Source organism: Callithrix jacchus, chromosome 8, assembly GCF_049354715.1.
Source record: "Callithrix jacchus isolate 240 chromosome 8, calJac240_pri, whole genome shotgun sequence".
NCBI classification, from domain to species: Eukaryota; Metazoa; Chordata; class Mammalia; order Primates; family Cebidae; genus Callithrix; species Callithrix jacchus.
Window position 1 is genome coordinate 109,116,948 of NC_133509.1, and position 18,838 is coordinate 109,135,785.

Here is an 18,838-nt window from a genome sequence, read left to right on the forward strand (position 1 = left end):
TAGAACCCAAAATTCAAGGCTTTAGCAGTATGTTGATGATACCATTTGATTAAGGAATTTCACTTTTTCCCATCTTTCTCCCTTGGTGTAAGTGTCTTTTCCTGAATATTTAGCTGGATTGCAGTTCACTTGGGAAAAAATAAAATTCCATGCCATTTTTCACTATGAAGGTCCTCTAAATATTGACCTCTGGTAATTACTAGGTTTTGGTGGATGGAATTTTACTTTTTGACATGATGTTGAATTGTACATTTAGCCCTAGGTCCGGGTAATCTCTCTGGGGAGAGTGGAATTGATGGTTCTTTTTTCTGTCAGTCCCAGGTGGCCAGTTAGAAGAGCAGGTGTTGCTGGGATGGTGCATGCATTCAAGAGTCATAGTGCAAATCTGATCAAGGCATATATTCCCAAACCACTCAGGCTGGTGTCTCTCCTGGGGAAGGGGTCAACACTGGCCTCCTGCTTTTCTTTTCTTTTCTTTTCTTTTTTAAGAAAAAGAAAGAAAAACTAATTATCAACTTGCAGCAAATGTCATTCAACTCAAATCCATGAAGGATAAAGGCATAAGTGACAAAGGGTTGAGCTGTCACTTGTCTTTTTAATGGATCGTTGTTTCGCTATAGAATCACATGTTATTTCTCCTAATTGTGTATTTCATCTGAAGAAATACTGAATAGAATTGTACAATTTTTATAAACCCCCGGGGTTTGAACAGAATCCTAGCATTAAGGAAGATGTAAGAGGTTAGTTCCATTGTTCTTAAACATTCAGGGGACAGGTGTCTATTGACTTAGTTGTCCCTAGTGCTTCACCTGTTTTTCCTTTTTAAAGTTTTTATATTTTTTATAGAGATGGGGTGAGGTGAAATCTCACTATGTTGCCCAGGCTGGAATTGAACTCTTGAACTTAAGCAATCCTGCCTCAGCCTCCTGAGTAGCTAGGACTTTAGGTGTGAGCCACTGAGCCTGGTTTCCTTTCTTTCAATTACAGTTGTTATATTCTATTTTATCTACTTTGACTAAACCATGGGCAGTTAGGCAGTGAGTGATCCTTGTCACATTCCGGAGGGCAGAATTAGGAACAATGAGAGAGAGGCTGGATTTTTGTTTTTGGGTTGGTTTGTTTTGCCACACTATTGAGGAAGAACTTTCCAAGTGCCCAAAAATTAAATGGACCCTCAAAAATACAGTTTTCTATCAGTGGGAATGCTCAGGCAGAGCTCTGCAACTAATTCTAGAATGTTGTGAGGTACTGCTGAATATTAGGTGGGAGTTTAGATCAGATATTCTTTTCAACTATAAGAATTAAGGATTCTACCAGTTTTGCTTTCAATAGAAGATACACAAAATAAACAGTGTCCATCTTGAATTGCACCATTGTTTATAATATTTATGTTTAATCTTACAGTCCTCTCTGTTATAAGTTTGTTACTTATAAATGGGGATAGCAATGCTATTAGTACTTGCATTGAATTAGTAAGTATTCCAATAGAAAAATTAACCAGATTTTCAAGCAGCATTTAGAGTAAAAGAAAACATACTTAATCTAAAGCCTGAGGGAATTGGGTTACATGTTAAGAATTTCTGGACATAGGCCAGGTGTGGTGGCTCATACCTGTTATCCCAATACTTTGGGAGGCCAAGTAGTGGGGCGGATCACTTGAGGTCAGGAGTTCGAACCAGCCTGGCTAACATGGTGAAACCCCATCTCTACTAAAAATATAAAAATTAGCTAGGCATGGTGGCCCGTGCCTGTAGGCCCAGCTACTTGGGAGGCTGAGGCAGGAGAATCACCTGAACCCAGGAGGTGGAGGTTGCAGTGTGCTGAGATCACACCACTGTACTCCATGCTGGGCAACAGGGTGATCTTGTCTCAAAAAAAAAAAAAAAATCTGGACAGAAAGGGATGTTAAAATTTGGAAACTGTTCTATGGGCCTTGAAAATGAAACACATTTTCATATGTGGGATGTCTCATTGATTTGAGCCTTACCTTAGTGACTGTTTCTAAAATGTCTTCTTTTCACACATCCCCAGTCCACATTTCTTTTTCTATTGTTTCAAGAGAAGTTCTCTTTTACCAGTAATACCTAGACTATCTTGAGTAAACCTTCTTTGTCTTTCCCTTAATATTGAATTTCTCCTTTGTGTCTTTTCTCCCTTTTTCCAAATTCCAAGAAATACCCTTTCCCTTAAGAGTTATATTCCTTTTCCGTGTATTCTGGTTGCTGTTTTCTGGTGACTTGTAAGGGACCTTCAGCCTTATTTCCACGTTTATTTCCTGTCTCTCCAGCATCATAAGTCTATTCCTCTTCTAACACCATTTCCTCTCCAACATTTCCAGTGGTAGGGATCTCATTTCCATTGCCACACAATTAGAATCATCTCAATAGAATTCTCCTATCTCTCCACTTCTCTTAATTACAGCCACAGTTGTTATTTATGATGTTAGTTGCAACATAGAAAGAAAGCAAATTTTTCCCACACAAATAGTGTATTTGAAGAGATCTGTCAGAAATCTATCATCGTATCCCCTTTTAAAGCTTGTTCATGTTGCCAATCATGTGCTTCTGTGGTTTCAAAATTAGAGCTTATATTATGCCTGAGACACTGTTAGATTCTAGGATCTCAAAGATAAAACATCTGTGAGGTACTTATCCAGTGAGGGACACACATGTAATCAGATAACCGTAGTTCAGTGTAAAAGAAGTTTATGTGAGGTGCGTCGCTGACATGATGGAAGGAAGAATCAGCTCTGCCTGAGTGGGGGTTTCAGGAAAAGCTTCACAGAAGAGACACTTGAAGCTGGGTCTTGAAGAACACATAAAAAGCTGCCAGATGGACATGAGCAGTACTGGAGTACGAAAGAGGGGAGGAGTGATAGACCTGTTTAAGTAATTGGAATAATATGCACAGGAACAGAAGTGCAAAGTCACGTGGTGCATTTGAAGACCTGCTAGTTGTTTCTGTGTAGCAGGAGCATGTGGAAGAAAGGAAGAGATGAAGTTGTTCCTTAGATGTGAACTCCATGAGTGCCAGGACCTCACCTGGCTCATTCATTACTGTATCCACATTGCCTAGTGCATAACAGATGCTTAGTAAATATCCAATGAATAAGTAAATAAAGAGATGGGTAAGGGCCAGATCTAGAAGTGATTTTTATCTAAATTCTACAGAGACTGACTTTTTTTCTTCTTTTAGGACTTGTGTATCTTCTACAGAGTCTTAAGCATAATTATTAATGGGCATTTTTTCCCTTTTTGTGTGTTTTTGAGGTAAATATGAACCACTAATTTATTTGATTACCTGCCACAACTCATAGTGTCACATTTTACCAAATTACTAACCTCAAAAAAAAAAAAGGAAATGATTTTTGGTGAAGTGAACTCTACAGTACCCTGTTTAACTTTTTAGAAGTTGCCTTGGAGTTTAAATGTTCCATTTTCTCCCTGATTAAAAACAGAAGAGATAGAAAAGTTAAGAGTTTTTTTTTTTAGTTTGATGTTTCATGTAAGACTGTAATGTGATATGATATTATACTTTCTATAAGCAATAGAAACTATAGAGAGAGATAGAAACTGTTCAAAATTAAGTACTGAGAGAAAAATATTAAAAGCAACATTAACAGAACCCCAGCGGGACAATATCAAGCACTCTGACATACATGTAATTAGAGTTCCAGAAGGAAAGGAGTTGGGCAAAGGCCAGGAAAAATGTTTAAAGATGTAAATAATCCAGGGCCTGGTGGTTCACACCTGTAATCCCAGCACTTAGAGAGACTGAGGCTGGTATATTACTTGAGCCCAGAAGTTTGAACAAGCTCGGGCAACATAGTGAGACCCCATCTGTACAAAAAAAAAAAAAAAAAATTAGTTAGATGTACTCTATACTTTAACATGTTTCTGAAAAATTCTGCCATTAAATGAAAAATATTAGCCAGGCAGAGTGGCTCATGCCTATAATCCTAACACTTTGAGAGGCTGAGGTGGGTAGATCATTTGAGCCCAGGAGACCAGCCTGGGCAACATAGCAAGACCCCATCTGTACCAAAAAAAAAAATTAACCAGGTATGGTGACATGTACCTGTAGACCCAGCTACTTGAGAGACTAAGGCAGGAGGATTACTTTTGAAGGTCAAGGCTGCAGTGAGTTGCAGTTGTGCCACTATACTCCAGCCTAGGTGACAGTGAGACCCTGTCTCAAACAAACAAACAAACAAACAAACAAGTCTATTGTATTTTTTGCATCAGAAACAATTAGAAAATAATGTTTCAGAAAGATGATTTTCCCAAAAGCAGTAACAATAAGACTATAAAATACATTGTTTTAATCTACCAAAAATTTCATAAAATTTTTGTGGGAAAAAGTTGTAAATTATATTGACAGACATTAACAAAAGCTAAATAAATGTTATGTACTAAAAGGAAAACAAAAGCCATTATATTAGAAACTTAGTAAAAGAATGTTGTCTAAAAAGTAATGAACAGTTATATGAGCAAAGTCCAAACTTACATAGGCCTAGAATTTAAAATGGATTTAGATCCAATATTATTATATGTCTCTCTTCATTTTAATATTTTAATTCTTTTTTTTTTTTTTTGAGACAGATCCTTGCTCTGTCACCCAGGCTGGGGTGCAGTGGCATGATCTGGGTTCACTGCAACCTCCACCTCCTGGGTTCAAGCAATTCTCCGGCCTCAGCCTCCCAAGTAGCTTTGATTACAGGCCCACCCCACCATGCTTGGCTAATTTTTTGTATTTTTAATAGAGACAGGGTTTTGCCGTATTGGTCAGGGTAATTTCTAACTGACCTCAGGTGATCCTCCCGCCTTGGCCTCCCAAAGTGCTGGGATTATAGGTGTGAGTCACCATGCTTGGCCCATTTTAATTCTTAAAGCAAACTTAAGTCATATATTTTGGGAAATTTGTGCCTGTAATATTTGAAACATTGAATGGTGTTTCTTCACTATTGAAAGGCTTTGTTCATTTCCCTAGCTTTTCTGTGCTCCTACATTCTTCTGTTATAGCACTATCATATTATAATGGTATGTGTATCGCTAGTCTGTGAACTTTTTTATGTCAGGGACCATGGGGAGATAATTGTAGCAAAATGCTTAAGAACACAGGACATGGAGATCAGGCCACCCAGATCCAATGCTGCCTCTGCCATTTACTGGCAGTATAACCTTAAACAAGTTATGTAACTTCTCTTTCTCAGTTCCTTCATTTATAAAATGAGAATAATAAATGATATCTACTTATAGGGGGTTGTGGATTTCATAAGCGATGAAATCCACAAAGGTGATCTTGTCCCCAAGAAACCATGGCCGCTTCCCCAGAAACTGTGAGTAGAGCTTCAGCATTTCAGGAAGTCCCTCCAGGTATTCTGGCTTTAGTCTCTCAAAATCTGGATCGTAGCAGAGTCTGGCCAGCTGCATGTGGTTGTCCATAAGCTGGTTCTCCAAAATGTCTTCTCAAATCTTCTCCTTTTCTGTCTCCCCACACAGGTTGTGCTTGCGGGCAATATAGCGCAGGATGGCATGGCTCTGAGTGATCTTGTGAGCCCCATCAATCAAGTAGGGCAGATTGGAAAAGTCCAGGCCAAGCTTGAACTTTTCATTCAGCCACTGGCTTCTGTCATAGTCAGGAGCGTCCCCCATTGTGTACATCTTTTCCTCGTAGTTTGAGTCTGTGTGTGTATTCCAGGAGCAGGCAGATGGCGTGGGCTAGCGCGCGGATGTCCCAGTATCCCAGTATCATAGGCATGATGCTGGTTGCTGTGGAGTCTGCCAGCGGGCTACTTAGTTTTTATAGCAACATTAATCTTTCATTTTGTGGATTTTTATATGTTTAAATATATAGCTTTGTTAAACTTTTTTTTTTTTTTTAATTGAGACAGAGTTTCGCTCTTGTTACCCAGGCTGGAGTGCAATGGCGCAATCTTGGCTCACCGCAACCTCCGCCTTCTGGGTTCAGGCAATTCTCCTGCCTCAGCCTCCTGAGTAGCTGGAATTACAGGCACGTGCCACCATGCCCAGCTAATTTTTTGTATTTTTGGTAGAGACGGGGTTTCACCATGTTGACCAGGATGGTCTCGATCTCTTGACCTCGTGATCCACCCACCTTGGCCTCCCAAAGTGCTGGGATTACAGGCGTGAGCCCCTTGCGCCCGCTTAAAGGTTTTTGTATTTAATGCATTTGCATTTATCTAATCTACTTATTTTAAATCTAATTGTATCCTGACTTCTTGGCATGAGTAGTTAAATGAATATTTTTTCAAATAATTATTCATAGTATTTAAATAACCTAAGCACTGTACTTTTAAGTCAAAATATAGTAACTTTGTTATTAGAAATGGTGCAACATAAATACAAATTCTGGTGTTACTTGAATTTAAACAATTGAATTTATGAAGTATTTTTTCTTGAATTACATGGCAGTAATGTCCCAATGCTCACGTTTTTTATCCAGAGCATTGATGGATTAGATTTTCTGCCAGTTCTTTTGCAAGAACAAAGCCAGAAGGACAGGACAAGTTTCCTTTGTTCTTCAGGATAGAGGTAAGAGGTGCCTGTGTCTTTAGTGAAGAAACTCAGCTTCTGTAGCCATAGATCTCTTCTTTGTGAATGAAGTCTCTTTATCAAGGGTTTGACTTGAACCTGAAGGTCTTTTTACACCTCTACATTTGATTTTTGCTCAACTCTAGACATCACCCATTTTTAAAAGCAGCTTTATTGAGATATTTTCCACATACAATAAAATTCACCCACTTGAAGTGTACAAGTCAGTGGGTTTTTAATACAGTCATATGTTGCTTAACTCTGGGGATGTGTTCTGAGAAATTCAATATTAGGTGATTTTGTTGTGTGAACATCATAGTGTGTTCTTTTTTGTTTGTTTTCTTTTTCTTTCCTACTGTATAAAGTACATCTGAGCAGACATAATGTGTCCTTACACAAACCTAGATGGTATAGCCTACTACACACCTAAGCTGTATGGTATAGCTGATTGCTCATAGGCTACAAACCTGTACAGCATGTTACTGTACTGAATTCTAGAGGCTGTTGGAACACAACGGTAAGTATTGGTGCATCTAAACATATAAAAGGTAGGGTAAAGATACAATATAGCTGGGTATGGTGGTGGGCACCTATAGTCCCAGTTACTCAGGAGGCTGTGGGGTGGGAGGATTGGTCGAGCCCAGGACTTCTGACCTATAGTGTTCTATGCCAATCAGGTATCTGTACTAAGTTTAACATCAGTATGGTGACCTTATGAGAGCAGAGTCCACCAATTTGCCTAAGGAAGGGTGAACCAGCCCAGGTTGGAAACTGAAGGTCAGAACTTGTGTTCTCATCACTAGCGGGATCATGCCTGTGAATGAATAGCTGCTGCACTGCAGCTTGGACAACAAAGTGAGACACTTTCTCTTTTAATAAAAAACAAAGCTAAAACATACATTTTTTAAAATGGTACACCTAGCCTGGGCAACATGGTGAGATTCCATCTCTGCAAACAAATTAAAAAATCAGCCAGGTATGGTGGTGCATGCCTATGGACCTAGCAACTCAGGAGGCTGAGGCAGGAGGATAACTTAAGCCCTCGGTTAAGGGAGATCAAGGCTGAAATGAGCCATGATCACACCACTCCATCACTGTCCTGGCTGACAAAGTGAAACCCTGTCTCAAAGAAAATAATAATAATAATGATAATGTACATCTGTATAGGACACCTACCATGAATGGAATTTATAGGACTAGAAGTTGCTCAGTGGGTGAGTCAGTGAGTGGTGAGTGAATGTGGAAGGCTATACACTACTGTAAACTTTTTAAACACTGTATACTTAGGCTACACTAAATGTATTAAAATATTTTCCTTTGGCCAGACGTCACTCATACCTGTAATCTCAGCACTTTGGGAGGTTGAGGCAGGAGGATCATGAGGTCAGGAGATCAAGACCAGCCTGGCCAACATGGTGAAACCTCATCACTACTAAAAATACAAAAAATTAGCTGGGTGTGGTGACGTGTGGCTACTCGGGATGCTGAGGCAGGAGAATCACTTGAACCCAGGAGACAGAGGTTGCAGTGAGTCAAGATCACGCCATTGCACTCCAGTCTAGGCCACAAGAGTAAAACTCAGTCTCAAAACAATAAAAATAAAATATTTTTCTTTGATAATAAATTAACCTTAGTTTACTATAACTTTTTTACCTTATAAACTTAAAAAATTTTTTTTAACTTTTCGACTCTTTTGTAACAGCACTTAGCTTAAAACACAAGGCTGGGGCGTGGTGGCTCATGTTTATAATCTCAGCACTTTGGGAGGCCAAGGTGGAAGAATCAGTTGAACTGAGGAGTTCAGGGTTGCAATGAGCCATGATTAGGCCACCACACTCCTGCCTGGGCTACATAGCGAGGCCCCAGGATTGCTTGAAGCCTGGAGTTCAAGACCAGCCTGGGCAATATAGCAAGACCCTGTCTCTACAGAAAAATTAGAAATTAGCTGAGCATGGTACTGTGTGCCTGAGATCCCAGCTATTCAGGAGGCTGAGGTGGGAGGATCACTTGAGCCCAGAAGTGTGAGGCTGCAGTAAGCTATAATCACACCACTGCACTGTAGCCTGGGTGACAGAGTAAGACCCCATCTCTTAAAACACACACACACACATACACACACACACCCATCATACAGCTATACAAAAGTCTTTTCTTTATATCCTTATTCTATAAGCTTTTTCCATTTTTAAAATTGTTCAGGACAGGTGCAATGACTCACACCTGTAATCCAAACGCTTTGGGAGAGTCAGGCAGTAGGATCACTTGAGTTGAGGAGTTCAGGGTTGCAGTGAGTCCTGATCGGGCCACCATACTCCTGCCTGGGTGACATAGCAAGGCCCTGTCTCTAAGACACAAACACACACATTAACTTAGGTCTACACAGGGTTAGGATTGTCAGCATTCCTGTCTTCTATCAATCACCACATCTTGTCTCGCTGGAAGGTCTTCAGAGGCAACCACACACATGGAGCTGTTGTCTCCACTGATAACAGTGTCTTCTAGAATACCTCCTGTAGGATCTGCCTCAGGCTGTTTAACTCTTTTTTTTTTTTTTTTTTTTTTTTTTGAGGTTGAGTCCCGCTCTGTCTCCCAGCCTGGAGTGCAGTGGCACCATCTCGGCTCACTGAAACTTCCACCTCCTGGGTTCAAGCAATTTCCAGCTAGTTTTTCAATTTTTAGTAGAGACAAGGTTTCAAGCTGGTCTTGAAGGTTTGGCCAAGCTGGTCTCGAACTCCTGACCTCAAGTGATCCGCCCACCTCAGCCTTCCAAAGTGCTAGGATTACAGGCATGAGCCACCACATCCAGCTATAGTTTAACTTTTTTTTTAAATAAGTAGGACTACTTTCTAAAATAATGACAAAAAGTATAATAAATACATAAACCAGTAATATTGTCATCTATCAAGTATTATGTACTGTACATTATTGTGTGTGCTAAACTTTTATGTGACTGTCAATGCAGTAGGTTTGTTTATACCAGGTTTGTTCACACCAGCATTACCACAAACACATGAGTAATGTGTTCCGCTATGATGATGCTGCAACAGCTACAACATCCCTAAGGAGATATGAATTTTTAAGTTCCATTATAATCTTATGGGACCAACATCATGTATGTGGTTCATTGTTGACTCAAATGTTTTGCAGCGTGTGACTATGTTTATAGAATACTTCAGCTGTCAGCACAGTCTAATGTTTTAATAGTTCTGTCACCCCAAAAGAAACTCCATATCCATTTGAGCCATTCCTTATTCCTCCTCACTCTCCCCATCCTGCCCTGCTAGACCAAAGTAACTACTAACCTTTTTATTCTCTGGATTTTATTCCATTTTATTGCCAAATAATATTCCATTACATGGATAAACTGTTTTGTTTATTCATTCATCAGCCAGACATTCGGGTTGTTTCCACTTTTTGACTATTATGAATAACGCTGCTGTGAACATTCATGTACAAGGTTTGTGCCATCATTTTCAGCTTTCTTTTGATGTAAGGGAATATTTGTATATTATGCCATAAGTATGCATTAGAACATCCTGGATAAGGTTGTATCTTAATGTGAGTATAACAAATATCATCCAGTGGTCCAAATACATTTTACTAAACCGTTAGGTCACTCAGCCATTTATTAGTCTCTCCTTTGTCTTTTTGAGTTATTTAGGGACTGTGACTTATCAAAAACACAGTCCTTTTTGTTTTCATCAACCTCAGGATTCATTTCAAGGGACCCTAAAGTTTGATATTTTATATCTTGAGCTAGGATGGAAAAGAATTACTTATTGTGAATTCATTTACAGTTGGTTGGCTATCGTGGGGCATGAAAAGCTGAATGACAACAACTGATCATACCTCTGGTTTTTTGTTGTTGTTATTTATTTGTATTGTTATTATTTTTGAGATGGAGTTCTGCTCTGTCACACAGGCTGGAGTGCAATGGCATAATCTCTGCTCATTCCAACCTCTGCCTCCCGTGCTCAAGCAATTTTCCTGCCTCAGCCTCCCAAGTGCTGGGATCACAGGCACCTGCCACCAGGCCCAGCTAATTTTTTGTGGTTTTGGTAGAGACAGGGTTACATCATGTTGGCCAGGCTGGTCTCAAACTCCTGACCTCAGGTTATCTACCCACCTCAGACTCCCAAAGCACTGGGAATTACAGGCATGAGCCACTGCACCTGGCCTATTGTTTTTGAATCTCAGTCGTACATTCCTGTTTCATTTTTGCTTAGAGTGTAACTTTGAGAGAAAGAATCCATACACTTAAAATGCTGAACAGATTCTGGCATATAGAAATTAATTTTTATATTGACATTAACCTCAAAGACACATCATTGATTGTACCGATGAAGTGAATGTACCCAGCAGCTCAAGCTGAACTTGAACAATCATTGAGAAAGTGGTTCAAAGAATGTGATTAATGGTAGGAATCTTTAAGTGTGTTATTCATATTGTCTTTTGTCTGTTGACTCAATTCTGGATTTTGGGATTTATTAGAAATAGGATCCCTTAATCAAATCAGAGCTAGATTAGTGGGACTTAATTAATAAGTAGTCTTTATTAAAATGAATGTTTTAGCTTTTGTAATTTTTTAGTTTTGTTTAGTTTAGCTTTTTTTTTTTTTTTTTTTTGAGACAAATTCTTGCTCTGTCGCCCAGGATGGAGTGCAGTGGCGCAGTTTTGGCTCACTGCAATCTCTGCCTCCCAGGTTCAAGTGATTCTCATGCCTTAGCCTCCTGTAGCTGGGATTACAGGTGTGTATCACCACACCTAGCTAATACCTGTGTTTTTCAGTAGAGATGGGGTTTTGCCATGTTGGCCAGGCTGGTCTCGAACCCCTGGCTCAAATGACCCACCCACCTTGACCTCCCAAAGTGCTGGGATTACAGGCATGAGCCATTGCACCCCGCCTAGCTTTTGTAGTTCTTCTACCTTCAAAAAAATACAGAGGCTGGGTGTAGTACCTCACGCCTGTAATCCTAACACTTTGGGAGGCCATGGTGGGAGGATCACTTGAGGCCAGGAGTTCAGGACCAGCCTGGCGAACATACTTGATTCCCCATCTCTACAAAAAAAATTAAAAAATTAGCTGAGCATGGTGGCATGCACCTATAGACCAGCTACTCAGGAGGCTGAGGTGAGAGGACTACTTGAACCCAGGATTTTGAGGCTGCAGTGAGCTACGATCATGCCACTATACTCTTGCCTGGGCAATAGTGAGACCTGTCTCAAACAAACAAACAAAACAAAACAAAAACACAATAATACATTTCTAAAGGCTCATTCAGCACATCAGCTTTCTAAAGCTTTTCCTGTCTATTCAAACCAAGTCTTCTGCAGAATTAATTGTCTTCATTCTATCCTCATAAATGTGTTGTATACTTGTATAGGATTTATGCTATTGTTTGATAATAATTTATTGTCCATGCTGTCTTCTGTCAAGATCCTCAAGGTTAAGGACTGTACTGTAGCCTTAACACTGAGTACAATAGATAGCAATAAAAAGAGGGCTACAATTTTCGTAAAAAGTTGTAATTCTTTTGGCCAGGTGTGGTGACTCATGCCTATAATCCCAACACTTTGGGAGGCCTAGACAGGTGGATCACTTGAGGTCAGGAGTTCGAGACCAGCCTGAACAACATGGAGAAACTTCTGTCTCCACTAACAGTACAAAATTAGCCGGGTGTGGTGGTGTGTGCCTGTAATCCCAGCTACTCAGGAGGCTGAGGCAGGAGAATCGCTTGAACTGGGAGACGGAGGTTGCAGTGAGCTGTGATCACACCACTGCACTCCGGCCTGAGCAACAGAGCAAGACTCCATTTTGGCTAAATGTTCTCATTTCTCTTTCTGTTGGTCATATTTTCTAAAAGACATCCCCCGTTGTGGTTTAATTGTGAGAAGTATGCTTTATGATTATAATTTTGATAAAATGAAAGTCTACCTCCTTTGTTGGTAATGAATTAGCACTGCAGGGAACTGGAAACCAAATGAAAGAGCCTAGATAATATAAGCAAATGATTCTTAGACTTTAGCATGAGTTAGGATCACCTGTAGGGCTGGTTAAACTATGGATTCTGTATTCAAGCTCTTGAGTTTCTGATTGAGTAGATTTGGTATGGTGCCTAACAAGTTCTGAAGTGATGCTCATGTAGTTTGGTCCAAGTACCACATTCTGAGAACCACTAACATTATAAATTCTAACCTATCTGAAAGACATTCAGTTTATTGAAATAGGATCTGTTCCTGATATCCCCCACCTGGCCCTCCTCTTGAAGGTCTTGCGGCGTGGTGGTGGCGGCGGGGGGCTGTGGAAAGCACTCCATATTTACAAAGCTTTCTACCTGTATGGTGTCTACACAGAGGACTAATTCTTTGTGAGCAAACTTAAGTGCTCAAAGGAGAGAGGAGGAATTTTTTAAGGAAGAATGGTAGATCTCTGTTGGTGTCTCAGCACACAGTAAAATATTGACTAACTGATTAAACTAGTTCAGAATTCTAACCTGATTTTGAGGCCAGTGGTCTGGCATATAAAATGCTTCTTTTCACTTTTACTTTGGCATTGTTTTAAATGAATTAAAATTAATTAAATTAAAAAAGACATTTTAGATTTGATTATTAAAAATTATAGGCCCAGCCGGGCACAGTAGCTCGTACCTATAATATCAGTACTTTTGGAGGCTGAGGTGGGAGAATCACTTCAGCCAAGGAGTTTAAGACCAGCCTGGGCAATATAGTGAGACCTCGTCTCTACAAAAAATACAAGAATTAGCTGGGTGTGGTAGCACACACCTGTAATCGCAGCTACTCAAGAGACTGAGAGGTAGGAGGATCGCTTGAGCCAGGAGGTTGAGGCTGCAGTAAGTCGTGATCATGCCACTGCACTCCAGCCTGGGTGATGAAGCAAGACCCTGATTCAAAAAAAAAAAAGGAAGAATATAGAGCCAGGTACAGTGGCTCACACCTGTAATTCCAACACTTTAGGAGGACAAAGTGAGAGGATCACTTACAGCCAGATCAAGATCAGCCCTAGCAACATAGCGAGACCTCATCTATAAAAAAATTTTTTTTAAAAGAAAAAAGCCAGTCCAGGCATGATGGCCAGTTACTTAGGAGGCTAAGGTGGGAGGTTGTTTGAGCCCAGGAGGTTGAGGCTGCAGTGAGCTGTGATCACACCAGTGCCCTCCATCCTGGGCAACAGAGCGAGACCAAAAAAAAAAAAAGAATTCTAGTAAATGCTTATGCTTATACAGAATCTAATTAACCAGATTTCCCCCCCGATTGTGTTTTGCCATATTGATTATGTATTTATTTTAAGATCCTAAATTATGGTCTGTATTATCATTGAAATAGTATTATTTCATTTAATACACATTTACTGTGTGTTAACCATATACAGGTTAAGCACTAGGGTTTCAGTGATACAAACTATTATACTCAGTCTAATATAATTTTCTGGCTGAGGATACTTTTGTGTTTTAATTATTTTAAACTAGTAGTTCATGAATTTTATAAATAAGATTATTCAGAAACATCAATAATGTTTCACATATTCTGAAAAAACAGAAAGTTTATTAGCTGTTATTTCTAATCATGGGAAAATAACCACTACCATATGACTTCCTAAGAAGACACATCAATCAGGTTCTTATCTGACTATGATGTGGCTTTAAAACAAATTCATAAGCAAATTAAGACAGAAATTGTACCTTTGTACTGTTACATGATTTTTTTTTTTTTTTTTTTTTTGAGACGTAGTCTTGCTCTGTCACCAGGATGGAATGTAGTGGCACAATCTCGGCTCACTGCAACCTCTGCCTCCTGGGTTCAATCGATTCTTCCACCTCAGCCTCCCAAGTAGCTGGGACCAAGTAGCTGGCACAGGCGTGTGCCACCATGCCTGGCTAATTTTTGTATTTTTAGTAGACACGGAGTTTCACCATGTTGACCAGTATGGTCTCAATCTTTTGACCTCGTGATCCCCCACCTCAGCCTCCCAAAGTGCTGGGATTACAGGCGTGAGCCACCGTGCCCGGCCACTGCTACATGATTTTAAAGGAAAAGTTTTTTAAAGTTAAGGCTGACTAGATGGCTGTTGTATATTGTGCTTTTAATTAATTTATTTATTTTTTTTGAGACGGAGTCTCACTCTGTCACCCAGATTGGAGTGCCTTGGCGCAATCTTGGCTCACTGTAACTTCTGCCTCCCAGGCCCCAGCCTTCTGAGTCACTAGAACCACAGGTACATGCCACCACACCCTGATAATTTTTTGTATTTTATGTGGAGAAGGGGTTTCCCTGTGTTGTCCAGGCTGGTTTGGAACTCCTGAGCTCAAGTGATCTGCCAGCCTCAGCCTCCCAAAGTGCTAGGATTACAGGTGTGAGCTGCTGTATCCTAACTATTGTGCATTTTTTCCAAGTCCATTAGGGAAATTATCTTTAAAAGTATTTTCCATTGATGAATTTATTGTTCAGTCAGGTTGAGAAAATGAACCATATATATTAAAACCACAATGCAAACAATTAACAATCAAATTAGCAGCTAAATAATGTAGTTGCTGATCGGACAAATCAGCATCTATGAAGTTAAAGAATGATGTCAGGGCCGGGCTCACGACTGTAATCCTAGCACTTTGGGAGGCCCAGATGGGTGGATCACCTGAGGTCAGGAGTTCAAGACCAGCTTGGCCATCAAGGTGAAACCCCATCTTAAAAAAAATAAAAATAAAAATAAAAAAAGAATGATATCATGAAATTGGATTAGTGAGGTCATCATTTATATACACAGTTATTGATAGTGTGAGGGCAAAGTATAAATAGTAGAAATTTAGTTAGACTAGTGGAAGTTTAGCTTAAGCTATTCCTTTTTGTAACTTGTTAGCTATAAAACTGACCTGAACCTTAAAGTTAGTCTTCCTACCTATCTCAAAAGCTCCTTCTGAGAAGATTCAGTAAGTAAGTAACCAAGGACTCTTTCTCTCCACATGCCAATGAATTTTGTAGAAGCAACATGTTGAGCTGGGGAGTTTCCCTCATAGCTGTTTTATGGACAAAGTGAAAATTGTGTTCTCAGATTCATAAGTGTGATTTCTTAAATAATTAAGAGACAGAAAGATTGGGAGGTAGTAGTTCCTTATTATTAGGCTTAACCTCAGTTTGATTTGGTAGATTTTTAAAAATATATAATCTGCATTTGATTATTGGTTGTATGTAATTTGTTCCTCATCCAAAGAATTTAACGATGGAAATAAACATTTGTGACATGAAAAGTTACCCCTTTCTAAAGCTTTTTCTGTCCATCTATTTCCATGGCCTCAGGGGAATTAATCATCCCCATCTCTGCTCCCTGGCCTACTCTCCCTGAGTATTCATTCATGTTGCTTATAGATTATGAATTATATTATGATATGTAGTGATAATGAGAAAAAACTATATTTCCAGGGAAGCATTTGGTGAGGTTTTCTTTTTATTATGGAAAATTTTAAGCTAACTGGAGAGAATGTTACAATTACCCCATGTACCCATTCCTGGCTTCAAAAATGATCAACTTTCTGGTTTTATCTGCACCCTCTTTATCACACTTTTTATTTATGTTGTTTGCTGGAATATTTTAAGGCAAATTCTAAATGTCATACCATTTCATTCATCAATATTTTCGTACGTGTTTATAACCAGAAGATCCCTGCTTTTTTAAAACAACACAATTGTTAACACATCAAACAGAATAAAATAATAATTATTTAATAACATCTAATAGTCTCTGTCCAGTTTGGCTCAAGGTTGTGTTTTTTACAATTGGTTTGTTTGAATCAGGATCCAGACAAGGTCTGTACATTTGCATTTAGTTGACAAGAATCTTAAGTCTCTTTTAATCTCTTTACAACTGCAGTCCCTAGTTCCTCCAGGTTTTTCCCCATTAATTAATGAAGAGGCTGAGTTGTTTGTCCTATAGGATTCCCCACATTTTCTCACTCTGTCACCCAGGCTGTAGTACACAGGTGTGGTCTTGGCTCACTGTAGCCTTGACCTCCTGGGCTCAAATGATCCTCCCACCTCTGCCTCCCAAGTAGCTGAAACTACAGGCACACACCACCACACTTGTCTAATTTTTGTGTTTTTTGTGGAGATGAAGTTTTTCCATGTTGCCTGGGCTGGTCTCAAACTCTTGGGCTCAAGCGATTCACCCACGTTGCCTTTCCAAGGTGCTGGGATTACAGGTGTGAGCCACCATACCCAGTCCCTACATTGTAAATTTGGATAATTGTATCCTAGTGATATCATTTAACATGTTCTTCTTTTCCCCAAAATTTCCTGTAAGCTGATAGAGCTAGAGAATGAATTGGGATTGGATTCAGTCTTTTTGGCAAGAGTACTTGATAATGGTACTGTGTGCTTCCTGTTCCTTCACATCAAGACTGACATGACATCTGTCTGTTCCAGTTTGAGTGAATATCAGTGACTTTGGGCAGTATCAGTCATCTTATTTTCAAAATGATAACAGTAATGATAATAATTATTATTCTATTAAATCAGAAATTGTTTGGCTTCCCTGAAATAAATTTCAAAGAGGAATGGCAGGAAAAATGCTATGTTTTTTCTCTTTTGATTTGTCAATTTTCAGAATGAGATGAAGTGACTTGAGACTTTTCTTTTTAAATATCATAGATGTTTGTATTTGTTGTATTTAGATCTATTACAGTCATTCTTTTTTACTACAAAATGGTCCCATCTTTAGTGGATGCCCCTTCAAGCTGGCTGCTGTGTCTTTTAACATGACCCTGGTAATTTTTTTTCTTTATTTCTTTTTTCTTCTATTTAAAATTTTTTTTCCTTATTTTTTGTTAGACTGCAACATGGAAGACCCTAGTAATCTTCTTACTTTCAGACATGTCAGGATATCCCTGGTTCGCTTACTTCTCTAGACTTGGAATCTCATCCATTTCTCCAAGGAACCCTGGTTTCTTTTAGTAGAAATCTAGGCACTAATAGTATTAACTGTTAAGAGACTGTCGTTGTCTCTAGGCCTGTTCTATGAACAGGGTTGGTAAATACAGTTTTTGTGAAAAGAGAAAAATCAATATTCTTACCAATAATGTACCCTGTTCAAATTTAAAATATTTGGGGGTATTTATGTTGTGTATTTGATTTTATAATGATTTCTTTTTTTAATGCTGAAAATCTTGATTCCTAATAACTAACATAATTTATTTAACCTCCAATAAAAGTTACTTCAAAATAACTAACTACATATAACAACAAGACTCCTGGTGGCAGCTTAAGGTTTCTGTTTCATTTATTTATTTTTGAGGCAAGGTCTCACTCTGTTGCTCAGGCTGGAGTGTAGTGACACGATCACAACTCACTGCAGCCTCAACCTCCAGGCCCCAGTGGTCCTCCCACCTCAGTCTCCCAAGTGGCTAGACTACAGGTGTGCACCGCCACACCCAGCTAATTTTTTTTTGTTTTTTTGTTTTTGTAGAGACAAGGTCTCACTATGTTGCCTATGTTGCCCAGGCTGATTGTGAACTTCTGGCCTCAAGTGATCCTCCCACCTTGGCTTCCCAAAGTGCCGGGATCATAGGTGTGAGCCACTGTACCCAGCCTCTGCTTCTTTTATATTCTTAGGTTATGCATTTCCAGGAATTTATAGTCAGAATATGTCTTTTAAAATTCACTTTTTCTTTCTTGAAGGGAGGTCTATAAAGAATAAATTTTTAAAAAAATAAAATTTGCTTTTGTCCTGTGTAGTTATGCCAGACCTTACAGATTCAAATTACTCTCCATTCATTTCAAATTTTAGAGATTGCTTTTTTTTATTTAATAGATTTTGTTTTTTAATATGTAAGGTATGGCTGGGCACGGTGGCTAATGCCTGTGATCATTGCAGCAGTTTGAGAGGCCAAGGAGGGTGGATCACTTGAGGTTAGGAGTTCGAGACCAGCCTGGCCAACATGGTGAAACCCCATCTCTACTAAAAATACAAAAATTAGCAGTGCATAGTGGCATGCAACTGTAATCCCAGGTACTCAGGAGGCTAAGGCAGGAGAATTGCTTGAACTCGGGAGGCAGAGGTTTGTAGTGAGCCAAGATTGCACCATTGCACTCCAGCCTGGGCAACATAGCAAGACTCTGTCCCCCCAGCACAAAAAAAATTACACACACACACACACAAATATATATTGATCCACATATATACAAATATACACACACACACACACACACACACACACACACATATTTATATAGTGTCCCAAAGTAAAAACTATAAAATAAGTTACGTTTAGAGTATCTAC

General features: G+C 39.3%; 1 protein-coding gene and 1 pseudogene across 2 annotated transcripts in view; one reads left to right on the top strand and one right to left on the bottom strand.

Moving 5' to 3' along the window:
* LIN52 (lin-52 DREAM MuvB core complex component) overlaps positions 1–18,838 on the top strand; it is a 124,710-nt gene that overhangs the window by 84,351 nt on the left and 21,521 nt on the right. The gene's annotated exons all lie outside the window — the stretch shown is intronic.
* On the bottom strand, positions 5,253–5,788 carry LOC103795859 (glutathione S-transferase Mu 2 pseudogene; annotated as a pseudogene).